General features: G+C 29.9%; 5 long non-coding RNA genes across 12 annotated transcripts; 3 read left to right on the top strand and 2 right to left on the bottom strand.

Annotated features, from left to right (window-relative positions):
* Nucleotides 1-407: 407 nt before the first annotated feature.
* LOC107370952 (uncharacterized) lies at nucleotides 408-2,983 on the bottom strand. 4 transcript variants are annotated; one of them, XR_016198895.1, is made up of 7 exons: nucleotides 2,818-2,983; nucleotides 2,370-2,761; nucleotides 2,195-2,296; nucleotides 1,652-2,139; nucleotides 1,512-1,576; nucleotides 1,390-1,430; nucleotides 408-1,197 (listed from the first exon to the last, which is right to left on the bottom strand). It is a non-coding gene; the product is annotated as an uncharacterized LOC107370952 (long non-coding RNA). The 4 variants fall into 4 exon arrangements; XR_016198897.1 differs by having other exon boundaries at nucleotides 408-1,430; nucleotides 1,512-1,551; nucleotides 1,652-2,761; XR_016198896.1 differs by having other exon boundaries at nucleotides 408-1,107; nucleotides 1,198-2,761.
* A 9-nt stretch (nucleotides 2,984-2,992) lies between these two features.
* Nucleotides 2,993-4,857, top strand: LOC107371875 (uncharacterized). Its single transcript, XR_003083916.2, has 2 exons — nucleotides 2,993-3,425; nucleotides 3,582-4,857. It is a non-coding gene; the product is annotated as an uncharacterized LOC107371875 (long non-coding RNA).
* A 94-nt stretch (nucleotides 4,858-4,951) lies between these two features.
* Nucleotides 4,952-5,996, top strand: LOC149094078 (uncharacterized). 4 transcript variants are annotated; one of them, XR_016198901.1, is made up of 3 exons: nucleotides 4,982-5,202; nucleotides 5,329-5,465; nucleotides 5,524-5,920. It is a non-coding gene; the product is annotated as an uncharacterized LOC149094078 (long non-coding RNA). The 4 variants fall into 4 exon arrangements; XR_016198898.1 differs by having other exon boundaries at nucleotides 5,121-5,259; nucleotides 5,524-5,996; XR_016198900.1 differs by having other exon boundaries at nucleotides 4,952-5,202; nucleotides 5,329-5,920.
* Nucleotides 5,997-14,447: 8,451 nt separating this feature from the next.
* Nucleotides 14,448-17,822, top strand: LOC107371798 (uncharacterized). 2 transcript variants are annotated; one of them, XR_016198225.1, is made up of 7 exons: nucleotides 14,448-15,115; nucleotides 15,271-15,439; nucleotides 15,517-15,766; nucleotides 15,923-15,967; nucleotides 16,595-16,660; nucleotides 17,142-17,250; nucleotides 17,341-17,822. It is a non-coding gene; the product is annotated as an uncharacterized LOC107371798 (long non-coding RNA). The 2 variants fall into 2 exon arrangements; XR_016198224.1 differs by lacking the exon at nucleotides 16,595-16,660 and having other exon boundaries at nucleotides 17,341-17,797.
* Nucleotides 17,823-18,198: 376 nt separating this feature from the next.
* On the bottom strand, nucleotides 18,199-19,867 carry LOC149094077 (uncharacterized). The gene is made up of 2 exons (XR_016198226.1): nucleotides 19,736-19,867; nucleotides 18,199-18,829 (listed from the first exon to the last, which is right to left on the bottom strand). It is a non-coding gene; the product is annotated as an uncharacterized LOC149094077 (long non-coding RNA).
* Nucleotides 19,868-21,432: the final 1,565 nt, after the last annotated feature.

Raw genomic sequence — 21,432 nt, 5'->3', positions numbered from 1 at the left:
ATTCTTATTACACATTTCAAGGACTTGGAAGTTATCGACTGATTAACTGGTTATCTCGAGTAAACTCAATTTTTAACCAAAAACTAGACGATGAAGCAAAAATAAAATTTGAAAACATAATAAAGACATGGAATGATCCAATCTGAATCCAAAGGAAAGCAAACAATGATTCAGTTTCACTGGGAACACAATAATTCAACCTGCATATTCAACTGTTTAAGCTGTTTTTTCTCTCAGAACTATTACTTTGTTCAGATAAATTTCAATTTCACTGAACCCATTTCTCTTCTTTTCAACTCTAAATACGCAATTTAAAACATCTTTACATTCACATTTGTCCATTAAATTTATATCTTTTATAAACGGTTATCTGTGCATATTGTATTCAATGTTTGGGTGAACAATAATTTAAATATTTCAACTGGTCAGCTTTATTGCATTATCTGTAAAATGAAAGTCAATCTGGAACATAATTAAGGTAAAGTATAAGCTGGCAAATTGATTTAATGTATCTCTTTTTAATGATAACAGTTTATGTGATTTGAGGACAAAATATTTGGACAGCTTGTCCAATTTAGATGGGATTGGATAAATTGAATTAGATGAGAATGGTTCATCTTAAAATTAATGGCCGATGTAACCATTAAATAAAGCTGAAATGTTAGAGACTTTCCAATTGCTGAATACTTATTAGCCTAACTTCAACTCTACAGCTGTGATTGACTATTAGAATGGAAATCGTTTCATTTCTGATGTTCTTTTAAATTTCTCATGATTTCTGTGATGAATTATTGTCTGTTTAACTGTTAAAATATCAACCATTTGAATGTAATTTTTACACAGAGAGGAAAATGCTTGTTATTGATCAAGAAATGCTCCATACAAATAGGCTTACAAAGGCAAAGGAAGGCAACTCAATATAACCTATTATCATTATTATTTCACTGTTTATCCAGAAATGAAACCAGAGATATTTTATTGGTAATATTGACCCCATGCTAACATCAATTCTGTTTCTGTCGATGGTGAAAATGGTTACCCAAAAAGCCCCATGAACCGGATGAGCATCAAATTAGATTTTATTCCTCTATTCTTATGATCCTTTCACTTTTTGGTAAAATGATATAAGTGAAAAATTATAACCATAATCATAACCATATGAATGGCGAAGAGAGAAACTTTCTTCTCGATTCTTACCTATTATTGAGATGAAAGTGGTACAAATATTGGGAATTAACATTCAACTGGAATGGGAAAATGATTATGAATTGATTAAGGCAATAAGGTAATTCTTGTGCTTGGATTTACAAGTTTTACCAATTTGATTGATTTGGAATGGTTTGCTTTTTTTTTCAATTTTGTTTATGCCTATTTCGGTTGTACTTTTACCTGATTGTTGATCAGATGAGTTGTTTTTTCCAGAGTGTTACCTGAAGGTTAATCAACATGACAGTTGGTATAAATTTTTAATTGTGTTTACTCACAGTAAACATAAACAAGGAAACACGTACCAATGAAAATTGAATTGATATCATGCTGGGTTGACATTCCCTGTTGAGTTAAGACATTACATTGACTGATGAATATAGATAACAGATTAATAATCATTTTGTGTTTTGTTTGTTTCAGTGAACAGAAAGCAAATAATTACTTGAATAGCGGATAATTTTGATTAGGCCTGCAGTAATTAACCATCCAAAGCAAACCATTACAACATTTACAGCTCAAAATACAACTTGACTCGTGGCTTTAGTTAATTAATTTAATCAATCTATTTGTGATTGATCATTGATCAATGATCAGGATCAGATTAAAGATTTGCTGAAGAAAGAAGAAGGAAAAGGAAGAGGAAAGATGAATTAAGATGAATAACAAAGGAATGGGGAAAATATGTAAATTTTAGATGAAGATGGTTGAAAGAAAGGTTGAAGAAGAGGATCAAGATGATATTTAATGTTATTATTGATACAATGTGATTAGATATTCATCTTGATCATTCTCAGCGTTTCTTTCAATTAGGATAAATTTTTTTCTCTCTTCCAAATCACCTAATTTGAATTACCTTGTATCATTCAATTTGAGACTTGTCTATTCATCTAATGCTGACTTAATACTTGTACCAAGCTGAGGTATTAAAGTCTAAGGTTGAAACAAGTTTTGTGGTTACCTTGATGATGTTGATGATGGTGATTACCTTTTAATAAATTAGGAATCATTGAGGTTTCATTACACCATGGTTGAGGTTTCCCTTATCATTGACAATCCAAAGATTTGGCTAATTTAATTGATGCCTCACCTGATAATTTAATGATAACGTCTTGGCGAGTTTAAAGAAAGGTCTTAAACTTTATGAAAGCAAACATTTGTACCTTGTTAACCTTTTTGTTTTTTAGTCCATTTTTTTATCACTTTGCACACTTTTTCCACGTCTTTTATTGTTACTATAATTATAGTTTATGTCCATCCAACAATCAAAACCAGATTGAAAGGTATCTTCCACTGGAATTTATGTTTGTTTGCATAAGCTGGAATCGTTTGAAAAGCCATCAAAATGAGTTATTTCCAGAGTAACACACAGTTTATGGCAAGATTGCCTTTTTAATTGCGACTATCGGACTATTTTAAAATGATTATCACTCCACAATTAAACACAGCATGATTAATTTGACCAATTTGAAACGATTGTTTGAAAGGCAGCCACATAAAACATGGACAAGTCAGACTCGGCCATTTCCAGGTTTATTTGAAATTTCCAACACTTCTGCGAAAGGAATCACATTATATTAAATTTTAATTTCTTGAACAGATGATACTTACTTAGCTCACAATCTGCCGCAGTAAATTAGATCCATACAAATTGATAAATTAAATAATAAATTGATAGGTTGATTATTTTACTTCAAAGGCTAAAATTTACTCACCAAATGTTGGATCAACTATTTTCTATCAGATACTAAATACTGCATTATCTGATCTAATAATCCATGAGCAGATCCATAATGTTTACGTCAACAATGACAAACATATTTTACTGTCCATTTCAAGTCTGGAAAATGAAATTTTAATTGTGAATAATATTTAAATTAATAATCTTATTTGAATAATTAGTACCAACTCGGAGGTTTCTTTCACTCATAATTCCACCCTCTCATCATCCCAATTATTATCCAATCATCATTCTCATCAATATTCTGATGTTGACCATAATTTTGTTGCCATATAATGTTTCATCTGAAAGGGAAGGGCGACAAAATGACAGCCTTTTTTGTTCCTCAAATCATCATTATCATCATTTAACTTAATTGTCGGATTGATTGCTGAGAAACAAATGGTTATTATTAAAGATCAGATAGTTGAAGGTTCAACATTTTTGGTCTATTGATTGGAATCAGTATTTTCAACTGGCTGAAGAGTCAAAGTTAAAGGTAATAAAAATTACTGAATACGAAACATAATCAATTTAGGAAAACATTTAAATCAAGTCCATTACCGAAGTTAATTTGAATAATATTGAGTTTACATGTTAATTTTGATTTGCATTTTGGTACAAAATTGACTCTTCTCTTTTTATCCCCTCATAGCATTCAAGTTTAATGATGAAAATGGACAGAAACCAAAATATTAGGTAAAATGGCCTGTAATTTAAATTACAACCAACGATAATTTTGTTAATGTTACCTAAATGACAAAAAAGCAACCAAACCGAAATTCCAATTAGTCAAATCATCATTTTAAATCACCATCTGGACAGTCACAATTATGATAACGATTATTGATAATATTCACCAAATCTCATCCTATTGAAAGATTTGTGATCAATTGTTGGCAATGAAACAAATTTACCAAATTCTGGAATTTAATGATGATCAATTGAGGTTGTAATCATCTTATCCTTTCGTATTGATTGAAATACACTAAGCAATTTGACCGTCTAAAGATACACAAGCTAATTTGATTTGTTCTTGATTGATTAATGAACATTAGAGATTAACTCGTCATCCATCAATTGATTGAACCTGATGATATTGATTGAGCCAGAAAATAAAGTTAACCACAAGTTAAAACAAGAGTTAATTGTGATTAACAGAAAGGTGTTGATAATAGGTTAAATTGAAAAGTGAGAAGTCAATTGATTGCCGTAAGCATAAACGTGACAAACCAATTTGTATTGAGCATCATTTTAATAGCCATCCAAATTAAAAATTAACCCAACGAAAACAGTTAATTGTAACAATCTAAATAGATTAGATGGAGTAGGTTGAGACAAATACAGATAAACACAATTAAGACGCCAGCCTTGAGGACAATTTAATTTGCCTGCAGCGTTTTACACACCACATAATCACCATCTCATTCATGAGTCTTTATTATTTTTCATCGTCTTGTTATCATCACCAGCATCATCCTTTTGATCATTCACCAGCATCAGCACCATCATAATAAGCATTTTGAGCGTAAATTTAATGTAACCTTCCAGCTATTTGACAGCAATGACAATCAATAATCAATAAACAAGTCGTCAAAGTGTTTCAGCCTGTATCGGGTTGATGACAGAATTGGTTTCCCATCCAGACCGTCAAACATATCATAATTCAATTCCAATTGGATTAGTGTTTACATTTTCAATTGCTAACATGCAATTTGGTGATTGAAAACAATCAAAAATGTATCAAGTCAAATCAATAATAAAAACATGTAAAGATGTTAACACATTTATCTACCATTGAGGCTGTAATGGTCATTTAGAATATCACTTTTTGCTGATTAAATGTTGCAATTTAGCGCTCCATTTATTGTGTAAATACAGATGTAACATGAAACTTATACATTAATAAATCAAATATTTTCAAAATTGTAAATTAATTTGTCCAAATTAAATTAAAAATGAAGTGTAAAAAAGCTATTCACATTTTTAGATTCATTGAAACAAAAAAAAACGCCATTATGTAGGCATAGAAACAAAGGGAACGTTAACTTATTACAACGGGTAGGTTGCTTTGTGAATATTTTGTTTGTGTTGATTGTTAATATCATTATTATTACCATTACTATTATTGCTATTATTATCATTATTTTACTGATTGTTAATGATGAAAATGAAGTCTGATTGATTCTTAAAGATGCCAATCAAGGATGAAAACCAATTGATCGACAAGTTACAAATGATTGACCAAAGATGAACCAGAAAAAAGGCAAAACAAGGTAATAGTCAGTTTAAAACAGTGTGAACATCATTTTAACCTTTACATGGTAAAGAAGGTAAGAATCATTTTAGTTTTACCTTTCTTCATTTCTTTTTTTTTCTTCTTCTTCTTCATCCATTTCTAGTCATTGTTGAGTGGAAACATGAAAAATAATGATGAAAATGAGAAGGATAAAGATGAAGACGATGAAGGAAACAACAAAACATTCATTGATTATGGGTTGTCTATCAATGATACCATAAACACTGTTACCAGTAAAAGGTATCATCATCCAGCAAGAAAAAAAACTAATCAGTCTAATTGTTTTTTTACTCGAAAGGAACCACATTTTTGCCCAAAATAACAATGATTATCTTGTTCATTAATTGCTCCCTGTTAATCATCATAATCATGGTAATAATGATAATCACAATCATTGGCTGGAATCATCATCTATCTTAACCAACATCAAACATTTCGCCCGTAAAGAAAAACCTCATTTTGTTGTCATTTTATTTTCACTTTTCAACTTACAAGCATTAAATGTGAACAATTATCAATCTACTTACGATCACAACTAAATTGGCAATCAAATTACAGACACAATTAGATGTTATTATCTGTAACTAAAATTAAAATCATTTCAAACCAATTTGCAGGAAAAACAAATCATAATTTGTACAATTTTTCACCGTACAAAACAGGATTTAATCAAATACTTAAACTGTTTCAACCTATTTGTTTCAGGATAATTTAATATAATCACATGAAGCTATTTATAATCATTAAAAGTTAAATTTCTGTGTAACAAAATGATGGATAATTGGATAAATGATGAACAATTAAGAAAATCAAATGTGTGATTTGAAAGGTTATTACAAACAATATCCAAGATTGGGAAAACACAAAAAGCACAATTTCACTTGATTACAATGCTAAAGGTAAAAATTGTGAGTTTATTTTTGGTAATCAATTAATGAATGTAAAAGCTAATAAATTTAATCAATCAAAAGGTTGAAATGATCAATCAAATTGAATGATTATCAACCAATCAATATTACTTCCGAGCTGAATGATGGATCAACAATGCGAGAGTTAACAATGAATGACAATTTTCACCAAAAAATGAACTTCTTTTTGCTTCATTTAGATTCCCAATTTGTTGACAACATCATATTGTGCACCATTTAATTGGTTAGTTGATTATAGTTAAACATTTCAAGCTTATTATAAGTTTAATCATCAACAATAATCCGTCATTTGCTCCAGAGGATGCTTTTAGGTGTGCCAATTGAAGACTCAAATGATTCACATTTAATTGTTGAAATCTCATTGAGACTCCAATTAATGTTTGGTAATAATTCCGAGTTAATTTGATCATGTTTTTTGGGTAAAATCAATTCCTAATCTTTTGAGCAACAATTTTGGTACTTCATCCAGATTATCAGATTCACCTTACAAATCGTTTAATTGACACCTTTTCTGGCTCTCAAATTAATCTGTATCATTGATTATTGATTCATATTTTACACTCATTTAAGTTACATTTTATCATTTCAACCTTTAAACTGATCTAAAACAATCAGCAGGGATTCAGTTAATCATTGTTAACATTCACTTCATTTGAATAGCTTATAACCATTAGACAATTTAATTCCCTGTTGAGATAATTATCCAGTTTTCACCTTCTTTTCGCTCTCACCATTTAATACTAATATTGATCAGTTAACTATCACAATTAAACTTTCACTTCATTTAAAACCATTGAGAGATGATTAAAACTGATTCATTCAAACTGGTTTCAGTTCAATTTGGCTAAATTTTGATTCATTTTTAAGCTTTAAATTGCAATAAGTAAAAGTATAAAATTGTTGATTAACAGCAATTAACATTTGAATTTAGAAATTTCAATTTCTCTTTCAATTGACAAAAATCAATCTTCAAGTTAATTTAAATTTGAAATATTTTCAACAAAAGATTTTCAAAAATAAATTGTTGGACTAAAAATAAACTGAAATTGATCATTTGATTAAACTCGGCCTTTTATCCTTAAATCACAATCAACAACAATTAACAGTTAACTCATTTTAATAACAAATTTTACAATTAAAACCTTATTTGTTAATCAAATTACCGAACCTTATTTTCACTGTTGTTAATCAATTTGCGAATCAACAAGTTTACCTTAAAAAAAGTGAAACCGCTCAAAATTGATTTTACTGTAAAATCCAAAAATATTGTTAACAAATTAAATTAACTTGACTAATAATCAACATTAATTAGGAATGAAACCAATAATTAATATCGAATAGCAAAATCAGGTTAAATTAAGATTCAAAAACAATTAACAGTTGATCGAAATGTTTGTTTGCTACAGAAAAGAAAAGCAATTTTTCCTTATTAAATGTTAATTTTGTTCAATAAACTGAACAATTAATAATTCTGTTGGATAAATTGTTGTCTATTCTTGTACAATTTAAATGCAATTTAGTTGCAAATCAAAGTTTACTGTTTAAATGATTGATAATGATTTAACCTTAAGCCAAAAAGTTGAAAATGTTTTTCCACTTTGTGAAAGTGAATTGTGATCATTTAAATTGTAACAATTTGTAAATTAAATGAAATGACCTTTACATGGTATTTGTTGAGGTTAATTAACTCTTAACCTTACCCACATTGGAATTGATTAACTTTAATAACCAGCAGTGATTTAACCTGATCAAAGGTGCAATGACAATGAGATGATCATTTAAGATCATTTGTATTGATTGATTCATTGGCTAATGATTCCTTTAATAGATTCAGTAATTTTACTCTAACCATAGTTTTCAACTGTTTAAAGTAATTGATCTCAATGTTAACCATGATTACCATTTGAAGACACCAATTGGTAACAATTAACTTTACCTTTTGTTTTAATGTATTTACTTTGCTTTCTAGGTTTGGCTTCAATTGTTAACCTTTTGTTTGATCCGGATTTTGAACCTTTTTTTTAATCATAATAATAATTCATTTGCTGTTTATTGAATGAAACCTCCTCTTAATTGTTAATTAACCACAACGGAAATTGAGTTTTTGCCCATTTCTGATTAATACACATTGAAACTTGTTATTACATTGTATTACACTCGTTTCATGGTTTCACCCCAAGATGAAACATTGTTAAAACAAAGGTTAACCACAAAAAGGTTGAAGGTTAAAAAATTCAAGACAATAACATGTTGATAGTTTGTGGTTTGCCTTGCCTTTAATCAATTGGTTAATTGCAAGAAACATTTTTGGCTCTAATTAAATTGTCGGCAGTGTAAAACCTCTCTAAACAGACTATTTCAATGGTTAACTTTAATTTTCACTGTAAACCCAATAATTGATCACATTTTTGCTCAAATATGAAAAATTTTAGGGTAAGTCATCAATGTAATCCTATTTTGAATCGTTCAAAAAACTCAATCGCTTGAAATTTAAATGATTGGGTTAAGTGTTGGATGAAGATGAATCTGATTCTTGATAATCAGTAGATCCATTAGGTTATCAGTTTGTGAACGTTATTGTGTTATTTTTGCATGATTACTAGACGAGAAATGTTTTTGATTGAAACGCGCTCTGATGTAACTGTAAGCTGAATAACAGTTTTAGTAAAATTATTGGAATTTTTTTTTTGAAATCATTTCAAGAATAAAGTTCAATACTTCTTATTGTTCATTTTCTCTAAATTTTTGTTTTTTTCTGTTGATCGATAAAGTTGATTTGATTCTGAGAAACAATTCATTTACAATTAGACTCACATTTTCATCAGGTATTGTTGCAATTTGAGTTTTTGACTTTGAAATGATGGAATAGAATAGATGGAAATGATTTTATCCTGAACAATATTGTAGCTCAAACCTCTTAATTCAGTTTAACGATTAATATTTATGAAAATATCAATAACTTTTAGATTCAAAGTTTGCTTCGATTTGAGCAAAGTTATTCAACAAGTTTCCCTTTCTTCATGCGAAGGACTTATCCATCACAATGTACAAAAGCTCAAAACAAGCGACTCATAACTTGAGAATCGTTAAAACTGCTCTGTCAATATCGACTATTGACCCTGTAATGTTCCCCATGTAATTATTTTCACTATTGGAGTCACAAGAATATAGGTTTTCACCATTAAATGCTTATTTCAACAACTTTCGATGATTTGATCCTAATAAAGATTTCCTTTTCCATTTGATAACATTTTTACATTTCCAGCGAAACTTGGTGTGAAAAAATGTAAAAATTTGTTTTTTTTCGTGTTATTTTTCCCCTGAACTGAATTGTATATTCACTTGGCAAAAATAAAGATAATAGTGAGAAGTTATTTTCTGTCAATGTGAAGATGTTTATTGTGTGAAGTAAAAGGGAATTGAATTAACAAGTAAAAAGTGGTTGAATATTAACGATTGTTACTTTGCATAACAGAAGAAAGTTGAAGTTAAAAGCAAGTAAAGGCCAAAGACGGTTGAAGTAAAATGTCGATTGAATCATTGTTACTGTTGACATGATGATGGTAATGATGATGATGAGGCCCTGTTGATAGGAAATCATTGAGTGAACAATTGATGAATTGAAATGAAAGTGGATGGTCAACTTAAAGAAGAAGAAGAAGAAGAAGAAGAAAAGTATTTTGGCCAAAAAGATTAAGAATTAAGTTAGCCGTAACCAATCTCTTCGGTAAACAAGTTAAATGAATATGGTGGATACAATAAGACCCCTGGCGAAGAGGTCACTAAGAGCGATACCCTTAAGGCCGCACACAAACTCACCGTTTATTCATCGAGGGTCAGTCTTGGACACTCAAACCTTCATCATCATCATTTAAAGTGTTGACCAACTAAGTTGATCATTGATTGTTTTTCGAGAGTTTTTTTCTTCTCTTCTATTCTCAACAAAAAGATGATCACGATGAAGATGATAGTGATGAGGGATGATGGAAGATGATGAGAGATGCTGATCAAGTTTAAAGGTGAGAAGATGCATGTTTTTGCATGTTTAAGACTTGCTGCAGGGTCAGTTGTACCATAATGAAATGAGCATGACCAGCAACAAGGTAACAAGACAAAAGGCAAGAAAAGGTTTACCCTTTGGCATTTGCCTATTATTAAAGGCTAATCAATTGTTTAACCAATTTAAGGTTGACACAAAAATGAAGGCTTCAAAAGTAAAAACTGATCTGCAATTTGATTCATCATGTGTTCAGAAAATAGATTTGTTTGTTTACTCTGTTTTTCAGTCTAACATTGTTTACACTTTGATTTATCCTTTCATCATTCATAACCATCCATTATCATGCCGCTGTTTCAAGGTGAACCTTTTCAAGGTAATTTTGTCGCTTTATTGACTCAGGTTCAGCTTTTCATTTTGAGTATTTTATCCCCTTTTAGACTGTTGGAATCCATTGGAAATTATCTCAAACCATGAAAATTTTAAACTTTTAATGAACTTTCAACTTCTTCCAAGATTGTCAACATTGTTAATTAACCTTTTACCACTTGAACTGTGACTTTTGCTTGACTCAGGCTTTTTCAATCTTTAGCTTGATTTTGAGTTGATTTTTGAATCTTGAGCCAAACCTGTGACTGTTATTTTTATGTGTTGGCGTCTTTCATTCAAATTAGTTTCCGTTTTTTTTTGCCATTCCCTTTGGACTTAAAAAGGTCAGAGTTGACTTCCGATTGTGACTATGATTCTAATAATATAAGTATGTTATAAAAAAAAGGTAATCATAAAGTGAAAGCTTTAATCATGTGAATAATGGAGTCACCTCGCCTTGGTTTTACCTTTATTTAACCTAACCTTTTCCATTGAGGGTTATAAAGTATTACAGTGCTTTATTGACTTGCTTATTTACTAATTGTGAATATCGAAAGAGACTAAATATTAAAAGTGAATTAAATCTTGCGATTAACCTTTGCATTATGATACACGAGATGTAAGCCATTGTCAATGGTTAATACAATAGGCTGTTCCTTGTTTACAATCATTCTCGTTTGTTTAGAACCAACTTTCATATGAACACAACCAACATTCAAAAGAGTAAAACCGACTGACTGTAAAGACACAGAGCTTTCAAAACAACAAAACCAGCTTTCAAATGACCAAAACCTACTTTTATAAGACAAAAACTCTCGAGTTAAAGAGTTACTTTATTCAGGGTATGCAAAGACGATTATCACTGATTTTTCCAATGAACTTCCATTGAAGATGGTAAATCACAATTAATAAGTCAAAATTTATCAAAATGTTAACTTATATTCCAAGATGCCTCAGAAAAGAAGCAATTAACAATTGACGAAACAGTCTACACCCTGAATAAAGATGCTTCTTTAACTCGAGAGTTTTTGTCTTATGAAAATGAGTTTTGGTCATTTGAACGCGGTTTTGTTGTTATGAAAACTCTGTGACTTTACAGTCAGCCGGTTTTACTCTTTTGAATGTTGGTTGTGTTCATATGAAAGTTGGTTCTAAACAAACGAGAATGATTGTAACTTCAATTATGATGTTTCCTCTTATTTCACCTAAATTGAGATCTAAAGAGATGTTTGTTATTCAACGACCAATGTTTGTTTCAAACGATATCAAATCATTTCCAACCGAATCAACTCCCAAATAAAATGCCTTCACACTTTTCACCTCGCTCAAGAAAGACAGCAAAAATTGCGACAAAATGCGCTTCTGAAAACAGATCACTAAATGAATGAAAATCAGCCAAGCCGGTTAAAAAATCTAAAAATTCAACTTGAATCAAACCAAATAATAATTTACAGAGCAATCAATTTTAGATGATTTCAAGATTAAGCTCCATACAATATAATTTCATGCTATTCTGCCTTTTTTTGCTGTGAAAATCCAATGGAATGATATAAAACTAGAAATGACTTTTCAATCCGAAAACAGATTCTTTCAATTTCAAAACTAGACTCTAGAAACATTTCCAATCAATCCTGAAAATCATTTCAATTGAAACTTATTTCAATGTAAATTGTTAATTTTGAAAGTCAGGTTAATCGGACTCTAACAAAATGGCTTTTATTGATAAATCAAAGTGAACCAGTTTCAACTCGCGTCTACCTTTTGAGCCATTTGTTTGATAACAAAACACTGACGAGTCACGTAACAAGGTGCACTCATGTCAATCATGTGCTCGTTAAACTGATGAGCACCAAAAAACATGGTAAACATGATCATCTGTAAATAAGATGGCAGAATAAAAATTTCAATAGGAATTAGTTGAATAGAAAAAACATTGTTTACAGTTTACAATTTCATGGTTAACTTTAATTTTGTTTTGTTCATTCATTGAACATTGTTCATCTTATAATATATTTGCCATGTTTGATGAGTCAATTCTTAAGGTAAACTGTCAATAGGGAATGATAATAATAATGATAAATAATAATAGCAAGTCAAGTAGATTAAAAGATTTAAAATGAAAAGATCAATATTTACAATTGAATAATACAGTTAAAATAGACATGAACCAAGTAAGATTATCTTGGTGTTAAGTGTTGATCATCAAAGTAAACCTTGATTCCTTAATCATCACCATCAACTTAAATGATCAAGTCAACAATTTACACTTGACCTTAGATTACCTTAAATTATCTTAAATTACCTTTCACAGGTTTTGTTTTGTTCAGTGTTTAGTTGCCTTTAATCAACCTTTATCCAGAGTCCATCACCTTCACATTAACATAACCAAAATTACATATTCATTTTGGGACAATTAAGCTGTTCAATGATGATTAGTAATGCATGATAACAATCAACAATCTCTGTTGTAATTGAAATAAAGCCTTGATTGTTACTCTGTTATTGTCTTAATTTAAATGGTCAACAAAACAATGGTTATAAACAACAATTAAACGGATCCAAAAACCGTGAACAATATGAAAAACAAGGTTAACATACAAGATGTTGATTCAATGTTAATCCAAGAAGGTTGATTGAAGCAAATGAATTCAATGTTTTAATTAAAATTACCTTTCAATTCTGACATACAGCTAAATCTATTGAACATTAGCATAACAATTTAATAGCTAGTTTTAATTTGCATTTTGTTATTTAAGTCGTTTTCCAGTAAATTTGATGAACAATTTTGTTCAACCTTTTCCTTTACCTGTTAAGCTTCTTACTTGTTAATCAGTTTTAATCATTTCGCGGAAAGCAAATTAACCATTTTCAATTTGAACCAAAATCCATTGAAGAAGGTAAAGTTGAAACCTTTTATCACAAAACTGGTTAATTTGGTTGTTAAGGTTAGTGATTAGACTTGTCAATGATTTGTATTTTTGCTGGTAACAAGACACACAAAAAAAGGGTGAAAATGAGGATGAAAGTTGTCACAAAAGTGAGGTTAAAGGTGATGATAAAGGGCTGGTGATGATGATGGTAATGATGAAGATAGAGATGAAAATAGCATTTTCATCCTAAAATAGCTTTCTTTATCCTTTATTTACTAGATACTATTGAGATAACGTTGACAAGAAGGAGTTGACCGGTTCATGTTGTTATTGATATTAACTATGATTTGGGTTGCACTTGGCTTCATATTTTTTTTCATATTATTTTGGCTTACAATTTTTTCTCATTTGTTATAAGTCTGATCATTTTACTGACCCTTGGCTGACCAAAAATTTAATATGTAAAGAGGCATGAGAGACTGACCTTTTATCAACCTTTTAAGGTTCAGTTGAAGTCCGTTTTTTAACAACGGAAGGTCAAGCTTTTTGAGCTTTCTTTACTTTTTTCTTGCTACTCTTGTCGCCAATCTTGTTGTTGCTCTTGTGTTGGCTATCAATTGTGGTTTGTTTGCTGTTGATTCAATGTTGACAAAACTACAAACATATGTCAACATTTGGAATCCGTTATTTTGAAACATTTTTTTAACCCAAATATCCTATTATACTTATATTGTCCAGTTTCTTTCCATTTTTTAATACAATTAATTTCCTCTTCTATTGACCATCAATACTTGACTGATAGTTGCTACTAATGATCAATCCTTTACTCCGTCTTTTTTGTTGTAGTCACTTCTTTGCTCAAGATTCTCATATCCATCATTGATATCTCTTGGGCCATCTTATTGTTGAATTTATTTATTTTCAATTTTAATCATTTATAATCATTTTTGACCTTTTTTGTCAACTTTGATCATTTCTCATCTTTGTAAAACGCGCTCATTTCAATTTGCTCAAAATCAATTTCCTTTTCCCCTTTTAAGATCTCAGCTTTCATTTCTTTTGTCAATGAGCTATTGTCTTCTGAAAAGGGTTCAATTTTTAACTCTAATGTTTGTTTTAATAAAATGTGATTAATTGTGATTATGCTGTGTTTAAGAAGTCAATTTATAACTTTTTGTGTTCGCTTTTAGCTGTTTTTGCTTGTGATTATCTGTAAAGAGCTGAACCGATTTGAATTGGTGGTTTTGTCACACTGGATTAGAGTTTTCTTTGAAGGCAAACATTTCTGAGTCAATTGCTTGATCCATGGATTTATCGAAGGATAATAACAATAAACTTGGATTGGCTTTTAAATTGGTTTCTCAAGTTGAATACTCGACTGGTTAAGCCATCATTTGGTTTGATATGATTAAGGAATTCAAAAAAAAGATCAAGGCTTAATTATTTCATCAAGCTTTCTTTCTCTTTTTTTCCTCTTCTTCTGACCAATTTAACCTTATAACATTGCCTTGGTTGGTAATGTTGACATTTAAATTACTCTGGATTCTTGGATATATTTAACCATTTCGAGTGGTAATAAACGTTTGATGAAGATGATTAGCTGGTTTAATTGTTATTACCATAGATGATGGCGATTTGATTTCCGCATGAATCAAATTAAAAGGTTGACACTGAACCCTTAAGCCATATGCTATAATAATGATAATCATAAAGAAATGACCAAAGGTAAAAAGAAGTGAAAGGCAAAGAAAAAGCCATAAACAGAATTGCGTGTTTCATTGAAAAAACATCAATTCTGTTAGCTGGTAATATATATTACCTCAGTTTTCTTGTTGTCATGATTGTGCCTTCATTTTACCTCCAAAAAACTGCAAACACAGGAATAAAAAGAGAAACGTTTAAGGAAAAAGAAGTTTGAAGATGAAGCCATTATTCTGCGGTGAACCGCAAAAAGAACCCTTTACACCTTAAGAAAAGGTATTCAACATAACTTGGTTTAAAACTTGAAAGTCTTTCTTTCCGTCTTCTTCTTTTCACATTGTCCAATAGGTAAGAATCTCTTTTTTCTTACCTTGATACTAATGTTACCATTTAACCTTCATTTTCACCTTTTTTTATTTTAATAGCAGTTTTACATTTATTATTATTGAAAAGCCATTTACGAATCATTTTGGTTGATTTCAGCTTTAACTTTTTGCTCTCCTTTGGGATTCTTGGGCTCTTATGATGAAAGGTAATCAAGGTTATTATGCTTACCTTTGCAAAGCCAAAAGTGAAATCAATCATCTTCATTTTGGACTCAAATTGGTTTATTGATCTGTAATCTAATTGACCAGTCTATTGGAAACACAATATTCAAATTGTCAACAATTAAAGGTGAATATAACAAACTGACCAACAAGTCATTGTTTACCCTTTTTTACCTTGGATTCAGCAGGCCAAGAAAAAAAAGATAATATATTAACACAAGTCATTTTCACCAATTCCTTTGAGCTTCAGAGCATTTATAAATAAAATGTATTTCTTTTACAGATACAGATATGACTTGAGGAATCAAAATAATTGCTGAACGAAAAGGTCAGTTAAGGGGCGTTACAAGCCAGTCCCATGAACACAAAGTATCTATGGCTTTTGCTGTTCTTTGCTTGGTTTCATCATTATCATCATCATCATCATCATCAACAGCAACAACATCTCTCTTACCTTACGTTGCTTCTTCTTGAAATCTGTCTTTGTACTTTTTCTTTTTCCTTACCACGTTGACTGGTTTCTTTCAAAAAATCTTCCAATTCAGGCAAGATTAACCCTGAGGCCAATTTAAGAGTTTACCTCAGTATCTAAAGATACTCAATTGATAGTTCAAGACACTCCCAGAAATCATCTTTCTCCTTCTCATCATCATTCACAAAAAAAAACAAAATGAAACAACGATGATGTATATTTGAGATAACGAATGTATATTACATTGTGTTTCTCACCATAAACACATCGAACTTTCATCCCTCTCTCAATCCTCATCCTAATCAAGATCCACTTTTTATCAGCTTCATCATCATCTTTATCATCATCATTTTTCTATATTCTTTCATCATCTAACTCCTCCTTTACTCCCCCTACACTTAACTTGATTGTTTTTACAACCTATCATTAGTTTCAATTTTTTGATATCGATACACATTCATCAATTTTACAAATGTTACATAGAAACCTTGAAGAAAGCCATAAAATGATGAAAATGATGAAAATGATCGTTGAGCAGTTGATTTTAAGGTAAGGCACAAATGATAATCTGATCAATTGAATCGTTTAAATTCAATTTTTCTTCTCCATTCCAACTCTGTGTATAGAAATGTGAAATTTTTCCTCTACTTTTTCAACCTGAAAATTAATATAAAAAAATGGTAATAATGATGATGATGATGACCTGATTCCAATATAAAAATTTGAATTTCATTATCCTCAAAAAAACAATTATTATTAATATCTAATATTTTTTATTTTAATCTCATAATCTAAGCGACTAATTCATGTAATGTATATAAAATTATAGAATCATCATTACTGGTTGACCCTTTACATTCAATTGTTAATTAATTAATTAACGGAAAAGTGAGGTAGAAAAAATTGCGTTAAAACAATTTAATAAACAGTTTTAGAGTTGATTTTCCTCTAAATTTGATTTCCTTGAAAAATTTTGAACATTTGATGATTACAATTTATGATTAACTTATTTCTGTTTCTCTCTTTTCAGATTTGATTGTAAAAATATCATCACAATTTATTCGGATGATGATTAATTCACTTTAATGTTGAAACCTGTTACATCAAACAATACACAACAAATTTGGGAACAATTGAAGGTATACAAAGCAATGAGCAAATTGAAACCTGTTTAGTTTGCTTATTTTACAATATTTAATATTAAATTACAATTTTTTGCTTTGTTTCAGGTAACATTTCATTTAAAGGAAGCAACAGTTTCAATGGACAGGACAGGACAAATCAACACTCAATTTATCACCAGCATTGAAAGTGTGTTGAATTGTCAACACGGGAAAAAAGCAAAACAATGATGATTATCAAACTGTGCGTTTCTTCGAGTGATGAAAGTGAAAAGAAAAAGGTTAAAAAGTTAATTTATAGTTAAATTAATTGCATCTGTTTTGATTTTCTTGCTTGATTCACTCTCTGTTGATATGCTCAATTCTGATGATTATAACTTGATTAACCTGACTGATTAAGAGTTATAGTTTTCTTTTTGTTTCTGCTAATTTGATTTAGTGAAACCAGTTGATCACACCTTTTTTACACTTACTTTTTTTTCACAATGATCAAGAATCGTTTCAAGTTATAATAACTTTACTCAAGTGTTGATCATCTTTGATTACAATTTTGATTGACAATAAATTATTGCGTTGATCGGGTTCTTTAACAGTGTATCAACAGAGTTGATGATGATGATGAACATTGAATGAATAGCATTTAAACACCACCAAGTGCGATAATCAATTTGATTTTATTAGAGTAACATTTATCAACTAATTAGTGGCTGTGAGTGTTTGTGTTGATGATAATAACAAAATGCTTAGGAAGCTTGCCGATTGTAAATAGCTAATATTTAAGACAGCCTTTAGAAAGCTTGATTTTAGTGGTGATAATGATGATGATGAACACTCAACCTCATGCAGAGTTTCAACTTTCTTTGTGAGTTATTATCGTGTATTTAGTTGTGTGTGTATATAAATAATATTTATGTATTAAGTTAAACGACTCACGATTGAAAAAATATATCATGTTATCAAGCAAAGTCACGATTATAGCTTCTTGTCTTTAATCCTTATATTGTTGTTACCAATTATTACCTTTTTTTTATTAATAAATATCACGATCAGTTTCAACACAACATTATGATCAATGATAATATTCATCAACATCAACATCATCACAGGTTAGCATAGAGATGAACAGAAAAATTGCTTCAATTTTCAGTTTCTCTGCTTCGTGATATTATTTAAACAAGCATTGAGTAGACTATCGTGATTCAAGCTACCGTCTTTTAGCTGCCAGTTTTGCGCCCGTTTTTCGCTTGCTATTAATTTGTCGACACTTGCTGGTTCTTCCAATTCAATTAACTTGACTAGTTGCTGCCATTAACCACTCCAATTTGTCTAATTAACTTGTTAACAAGCCATCATCCAGTCCAGACAGGGGACAATGCAGGGTGACAATCATTCTCAGAAGTAATAAACGTTTAATCTTTTCACTGTAACTTTTCTGTAGGTGGATATTCCTGTTGATGATATGCGATGGTTGATGTTCATCTTAAATTGTAAAATGTGACGATAAAGCCAAGCCCAAAATAATACATCGAGTTAGCAGAGTTGAGTATCAATGGTTGAACATCTTGATTGCTGTTGATTTGTTTCTTCCAGAGAGAAACTGAGAAAAGAAAAAGAAAAGAATCAAATCAAAACTTTGCTATCATTTTAATCATTACATTGGTTGGGTTGGGAATTTTGTTATTAACATTACTGATTGACTTGTTTCATTGTTTAGAAGAGGCAATTGCATGAAAAAATTCATTTTTTAATAACTATCTGTGTAAAATTTTTCAAGCTCTCATATTTACATAGAAATTATTATTTTAGAATCTTTATTTTGTGATAACTAATAATTTATTATCATAAGATTCAATGTGTCAAACTGATGATGATGATGCTGAATGTAATGGCGGATGATCAACAATCTACAAATTAAAAAAAAAGCTAATTACAGGTCAAAAATTTTGCGATAAATCACTTTCCATGTAATGGTATAAACATTTATCTCTCAAAAAAAAAGTTTATCGGACTAAATTATAGCTTAAGCAATCTGAATATCATCATATTCTAACGATTAGTTATCAAGCTCTTCATCATCATCATCATCTTTCTTCTAACTCCTCATCTTATTTGCATTTCAACCTCATTTCAGGTAAGAGTAAAGTGCCTCAAGGACATTTGATGACTTAGAGGACTTTGTATCTTTATATTATTATATTATGAGAATTTCTCATTGAAACAAAAACAAAATCATCCTATGGTTAGTAAGGGTATTACCAAAAATAATAACCATGTTATTTCAGGTAAAGGGCCAAACCTTATTTGATACAAATAAAATACATCAACAGAATAAAATATGGATAAAGAGGCAACAAAAAAGGGAATTATAAAAATAATAATGAAGAAGCTGGTAAGGAATTAGAGAGAGATGAGATTGATGAAAAACACTGAACAAAGCAGATAGAATGCGAATTTATCAGAGAGAAAACTATTAAAGTAAATGTAAGTAAAAAATTGAACTCACCAATGTTTACCATAATCTTTGAGTTTACCAGATTCCAGTGCATTTTGATCAACTTGAACCTTTTTTCAACCGTTTTTGGTTTCTTCTCACTTCTGATAAACTATTTGTTAACCCGTTAATCATCAAATTACAATTTAACCAGAAATGTAAAGATAAAGTTGCCTAGCAACAAATTATTTCCCACACTTTTTGGTTAACTTATTGTTTTGCCACAAAACAATGGCGACATAAGATTCAAAGTGTCTTCATTTGTCGTCATTTTATTTTACTTTTTGATTTTGTTCCAATTTTGTTTTGATTTCTTTGTTAGTTTTTTAGCATTAAAGTCCATTTGGCCATTAAATTCTGCTTGATTCAATTGTCATCTATTTTAGAACTTTTATTTCTTGTGCAATTTTCCGTTCTACATGCATTTTTATTTTGTGAAATAATTGAAAAGCAACCTTTTCTTTGTTGGTTTTTCTTTCTTCAAGAATATCATAGTGCCTGACAAAATATACACTTCACATGTTTGCTTTATCTTACTCTTTGATTGTTGGGATAATCAATCCTCTTCTGACCTGAAAGGTTCATTGGTAATTGAATCTCATCATGGTTTTCCATCAATAAGCTTGATCATTGATTATTTGTCCTAAAAGTGGTAAAAGTTAAACTACAAGAGTAATCTGTTTTGTCAATGATTTATTACCATGAAAGTTCAATCTGTAATGTGAATGTGGCTAATTTATTAACAGAATGGTACAAATAATTTCACTCCAGAAGAAAGTTGTTTCATTTATTTTCTTCATTATTGTTAGTTAATCTTAATTATTAATGTAACAATCATTCAAATGGCCGAAAACACAAAAGATTTATCTATCAATCAAGGTGTATGTTTTATTTGCTGTTATTCATGCTTTTATCATGTTAAAATGAATCCATCAACTTATGAACAGGATAAAAAAACTTGCATGGCTATTGAGTCAGCAACATTTTATAACAGCATGAACAACAACGGAACTGACAGATAAAAGTCAGGGCAAAAAATGGATCCTTTTTAATGGCTTAAATGATTGTTTCATTTCAATTATCATTATGAACAATCATCAGGGATAACAACATAACTCTCATCATTATGATGGATTCATGATTGACTGATCTGCAACAATCTCATTTGTTTATTTCCAATAAACATTTGGGCCTCAATCAGGCAAGTTTACAAGCTAAATAATTAAACATTATTATTGTGAATAGTAATGATAATAATTTGTTTCATGATTATTGCTCATTATTATTGATTTTTATTGTAAATCATTTCCTTTTACAGCAAATACCTTTTGATTTTTCATTCAAACCATTCCAATAGTCTAATTAATGATCAGACCAACTGATCATTACTTCATTTTGATTGGTATTATGATTTTGATATTTCACATATTTGTTAATACTTTGAATGATAGGAAAGCATTGAACAATCAAGGTGTGTTCAGGGAATCTAATATTTCATAGATAATCTCGAGAAAAGTTGAGCAATGAGATGAATGCTTTGCTAATATTTGAAATCTGATTTACCAATCTGAGTAAACAAATGAATGAATAAATGAAATGCAATAAAAGCAAAAATAATAAAAAAAATATGAATGAAAAATATTTCAAGGAGTGTCTTGGAACTGAAATAAAATCTGATTTCACTTGATTCAATTTGCCTTAAGGTTTAA

This window comes from Tetranychus urticae, chromosome 2 (assembly GCF_039701765.1).
Source record: "Tetranychus urticae isolate SD_2017Ah chromosome 2, NJAU_TeUrti_SD_1.0, whole genome shotgun sequence".
Classification (NCBI taxonomy): Eukaryota; Metazoa; Arthropoda; class Arachnida; order Trombidiformes; family Tetranychidae; genus Tetranychus; species Tetranychus urticae.
Note: the sequence above shows the minus strand (reverse complement) of the source record. Positions and strands in the feature narration are given on the sequence as shown.